Here is a 5,520-nt window from a genome sequence, read left to right on the forward strand (position 1 = left end):
TTTTTGACGCCCTATATGCAGAGAAGAAGTCAAAAGAAGATATTACGAAGAATAAAAGATAATAATAATCGTGACTTCGTTGACCAAGACATCGAATCATACGGTAAGTTATTTGTGTTATTTTTCTCTTTCACTTCGAACATACTGACTTTTGAAAAAGCTTGGTTAATAAGAGTATTAAATAAAGTTATAAAGGATTGCGCATCATGATCGTCAATCGTCCCTTTTCTGTTTGTCTTTGCCCACCCGCCGCCCGCCAATACAAGTATCAGACGAACTGTGTTACTGGACGAGTGGAACGCAGCTGACCAATCTTACATCATTTCTTCGTGTACAGCGGTGAGTTAGTGATTGATTTTATTGAATTATGTATAGGCACTTACTTAATACATGTCATGTCCTTAAACAATAGCAAAGTTATTTGAAAGTAGCCTTGTATGTTCGGTGGAGGCGCCTGTACTAATTACCGTCAACTGCCGTCAGCTACCGTCATCTAACAAAATAATTACTGTATAAATAAACTGCATTGACAATAAGGCTACCGTCAACTGCCGTCAACTACCGTCAACTAAAAATAATTACCGTTGAAATGAACAGCATTAACAATAAGGCTGCTGAAGTCAGTGAAGTTTGTTTATAATAATTTTCTTGTTGAATGAGCAGCTCTACTCAGCGCACTAATGGTGGTGGTGGTGGTGGTGGTGATGATCAAAGATAATAAGACGAGAGAGAGAGAGAGAGAGAGAGAGAGAGAGAGAGAGAGAGAGAGAGAGAGAGAGAGAGAGAGAGAGAGAGAGAGAGAGAGAGAGAGAAGTGCATGACAACATTGGCGGTGGTGGTGGTAGCAGAGTAGAGGGAAGGAGTAGGAGAAAGAATGAAGGACCAGCCAGTACGCCCTCCCAGATATCAGAGAAAAAAAAAAAAATTGCTGAAGGCTGAGAAATAGTATCTGTACGTTCGAGAGAGAGAGAGAGAGAGAGAGAGAGAGAGAGAGAGAGAGAGAGAGAGAGAGAGAGAGAGAGAGAGAGAGAGAGAGAAAGGAAGGAAGGAAGGAAAGGAGAGGGAGAAGTCAAGTGGCCACCTTTCAAAGGGTAGGCTACTGAAACAAAATGTTGTAAATGATAAACATTTCATAAAAAGGAATCATATGGTGATGGAGTCCTCTATTAATAATGAAGTGTTTTTCCACTGTCTTCTACGCAGCTGACGGTAGTTGACGGCAGTTGACTTACCAGCCTGCCTCACTAAGCTAGTTTCGTTCTGCAGACTTATCTTTCACAGCCAAATACCCTCATTTATTTATGAAAACCAATGAAATGCAAACTCTTATTTTACATTAATTTTCTTAAATACTGGCTAGTGCATGTGTCCTCATGTGTAATAAATAATAAGTAAATAATAATAGCTTGCATTGCATTCCCATCATATAACTTTTTGCTTGTGCCGTGTTATGAAACCAATGATATATGTACCATATTCTATATAGTTTTGTGATATGTTACTAGTATTTTGCATTTAGCATATGATGAATCTTAATTGTAATTTTTATATGTATATGATAATTTTATACTACCAGCCTTGTTGAGTTGTTATAGACAACACATTATTCTCCATGACAGAAATATAGGAAAGCTGTATTTACTGAATCATCCCATATATATATATATATATATATATATATATATATATATATATATATATATATATATATATATATATATATATATATATATATATATATATATATATATATATTATTATTATTATTATTATTATTATTATTAACAATTTCAATCCTACCTTCATAACCCTCACAGTAATTATTTTGCAACACAGGTAACAAATGGTCATTAAGTTCTTCAACACGAATTCTGGAAAATTGGTTCATTATTTCCATGTCAGCTCAACCTACAAAATACTGTCATAATGTTAATGCTCTTTCAGGGGAATCCAGACTGTATGCAAGCAGATACATACTGTCTATTGATGGTGTTATTGTCAACGAGGACATTGCCACATTTGCTGCTGGTCTTGCTATGCTGTTTGCAAGCTACTACAACTTGAACATCATGTACCCTGCAGAATGTGCATCTACACTGAAATTCATTCAAAGGTAAATTCTTACTTAAACTTAATGTTAGCTTATCAAAAATCTTATCCAATTGATAGCCTGACTGCCCCATTCCAAATCCTTATTTACTTCTCTCTTGCCTCTACCATTGAAATTCAAGATTACATACCTATGTATAGAATGTGCATATATCAATGAGGTATGGCAGGGAACTGCCGCGCCATCAGCCGCCAGTTTTGAAAGCTCTCTCGGTCCCAGTTTTCAGGGATCTCAAGTGTCTAGCTAGGCATAAATTATATTTTTCTGTACAAGTTATTAATATACCAGAGTTGTACTGCTCAATATTATATATACTATGTTTGCATGAAACAGTGTGAGTGCTGCATATCATTCCCTACCATAGCTCACTGAGTAATCTTGTGTCCAATATAAAGATGACTACTATTTCTTCATATCATTCATTATCATTACAGATGTCTCATCAGCCTCAGCCCAGATGGTTAGCAAGCTAGTCTTTTTTTTTTTTTTTTTTTTTTTACACAAGCCACCAGTATAAATATAAAATCATTTATATGTAATATTTACATATCAGATCATTTATATATAATATCTACATATCAGTGTTTATCATTACAGATACTTCTTCAGCTCCAACCCAGATGGGTAGCTCAAAACTCTTGTGTTCCAATATAAAGATAGCAAAATCATTCATATATTGTATCTACATAATAAGTGTTTATTGTTACAGGTGTTTTGTCCGCATCAACCCTGACAGGTGTAGCAAAGTGGAGATTAAGAAGAATTCCAAGAGGTATTCTCAAATTCATCCCAAAGTTCTGAGTTTGATTAATGCCCTTGCTGATGTGGATTGGAGGAGTTAAGGCCACAAAAGTGTGGTTATATGGTTTTGAAGGTTTTGTTTAATTTTTTGGTTGTGATTATTATTTCAGTTATGAAATTTAAAGGAATATTTTGAAAGCTGTTCTTAGAATTTTTGTCTCATGGAAGTTACTCTTTTAATTTCATGTGTTGACGAGATTAATTTCTTTTCAAAATCTTCATAAGGAAGTACTAGAAGTTTCTCAGCAGTTGGTGTCATGGAGGCTTAGCGTTTCAAAACGTCATATTTTTACACATTCACTGCAATTCTCTTTACATTTAGAGAGATGTTTCCCCACATGTAATATGGAGCATTTTGTACTTTTATATAATCTGTGATGTTAACATTTCATACTCAGGAAAGATCTGATCAGTTTCCGCGTAAGTGGATTTTTAATAGTTGCCGTCATTGTAGAAATCTCAGCAAAAAGGCTTTTGTACCTTAAAAATAAAATATTACTTATCAGTTGCCTTGTATTATTGTTACTTTAGAAGAGGAGGTTTTTGCAGGATTTAATGATGTTACATTGTTATATTTTTGTACAGTATTTTACTTGAATTTCTTAAAGAACTGGCCAGCAATAATATTCATAAGGATATTCTAATACTTTTATAGAGTTGTTTACAGGTTTATATATGTAACTACAGCAATTATTGCTGACCAATTCCTAAGAAAAGATTCGGGTAAAATCCTGTATGAAATTACTGGAATACAGTAATTCTAACAGAAAAATATCTGTAAATCAATTAACGGAAAAAATGTAAAACTTTTGCAAACAGATAAATCTGTAAACTGATTTACAGGAAAACTGTTTTTTTAACAGATAAAAGTTTACAGAGAATTAAAATTTTTAGATAAAACTGGTCGTAAGTTTTACAGAAAATGTTTGGCAGCATGGATGCCAGTAAATTTTCTGTAAAATTTACAAATTATTTTTTACAGTGAAGAGTTTTACTCTTGAATCTTCCAAGTTTTCCACCATCTGGCTCAAAAGTCGCTTTCTAACTAAATTCATCTTTGTTGTCTACCTCTCCCCTAACTCCTCTGACTATAAGAAATTCTTTTACTATTTATCCTTCTCTCTATCTCTTCGCAGAGATCTCCGTCCTTGGACATTTCAATGTTCACCACCAGCTTTGGCTTTCCTCTTCCTTCACTGACCATCATGGTAAACTAGCCTTCAACTTTGCCATCCTCCATGACCTAGAGCAACTGGTGCAACACCCTACTCGTATTCCTGACTGTCTTCGAGATATGCTCAACATTCTTGAACTTATTTTACTTCTGTTATTTCTGCTTATGTTGTTATCCTATCTTCTCCGTTGGGCTCCTCTGATCACAACCTCATATCTGTATCTTACCCTATTTCTCCAAAAGGTGCTTCTGGCATTTCACCTCTGTCAGTTAGGGAGATCTGAGGAGGCACTAGGCTGATTTTCCCTGGAATGATTACTGTTTTACTGTTTCCGTATCAGAGACCTATTTCTGAGAGCTGAACGCATAACACAGGTGATAGTGTCTGGCATGGAAGTGTACATTCCTCACTCCTTTTCTCAACCTAAACCTTCCAAACCTTGATTTAACATAGTCTGCTCTCTCACTATACATGCTGGAGAGGTTGCCCACAGAAGGTACCTGAATTTCATGCGTTTTATATTTCTGCCCGGAATGATGCCAAGTCTGTTCTTCAACTTGCCAAACACTCCTTCATTAAAAGAAAATGCCACAGTCTTTCGAAATCCAACTACCCTCGAGAGACTTCTGACATCTGGCCAAAAACACCTCAATAACTTTACTTCTTCACCTTTTCCTCCTTTATTTCATCCTGATGGCACCACTGCCATCATATTTGTCTCTGAAGTTGAACTCTTCTATTAAACCTTTATAAATAACTCTACCTTGGATGATTCTGGGGCTATTCCTCTCTCTCTTCCTCCTCAGCCTTCAATTAAAATTATTCTAAATGATGTTTTCCATGCTCTCGCTAGGCCTAAACCCTCGGAAGGCTTATGGACCTGATGGGGTCCCTCCTATTATTCTTACCAATTGTACCTTCTTGCTTAGACCTTGCCTGGCCAAACTTTTAACTTTGGCTATCGACTTCTACTTTTCCTTTTTGCTGGAAGTTTGCCTACATTCAGCCTGTTCTTAAAAGGGTGACCGCTTTAATCCCTCAAATTACCGCCCTATGGCTTTAATCTCTTGCTTGTCTAAAGTTTTTACATATATCCCCAATAGGAAGATTCTCAAACATCTGTCAATTCACAATCTTCTATCTGATAGCTAGTATGGCTTCCGTCAAGGCCACTCTACTGTTGATCTTCTGGCTTTTCTTATTGAGTCTTGGTCATCCTCTTTTAGAGATTTTGGTGAAACTTTTGTTGTTGCGTTAGACGTATCGAAAGCTTTTTATAGAATCTCGCCAAAGATTTAATATAAAAAACACCCTCCTAGTTTTAATTTTTCTCTCTGCAACTTTATCTTAAGTTTCCTTTCCGACCTTTCTGTTGCAGCTGTGGTAGACAGCCACTGCTCTTCTCCTAAATCTATTAACAGAATCTATTAACAG

General features: G+C 35.8%; 1 long non-coding RNA gene across 1 annotated transcript; it reads left to right on the top strand.

Annotated features, from left to right (window-relative positions):
* The first annotated feature begins 239 nt into the window (after nt 1–239).
* LOC123520580 lies at nt 240–3,080 on the top strand. Its single transcript, XR_006679311.1, has 3 exons — nt 240–339; nt 1,945–2,113; nt 2,820–3,080. It is a non-coding gene; the product is annotated as an uncharacterized LOC123520580 (long non-coding RNA).
* Nucleotides 3,081–5,520: the final 2,440 nt, after the last annotated feature.

This window comes from Portunus trituberculatus, chromosome 7 (assembly GCF_017591435.1).
Source record: "Portunus trituberculatus isolate SZX2019 chromosome 7, ASM1759143v1, whole genome shotgun sequence".
Classification (NCBI taxonomy): Eukaryota; Metazoa; Arthropoda; class Malacostraca; order Decapoda; family Portunidae; genus Portunus; species Portunus trituberculatus.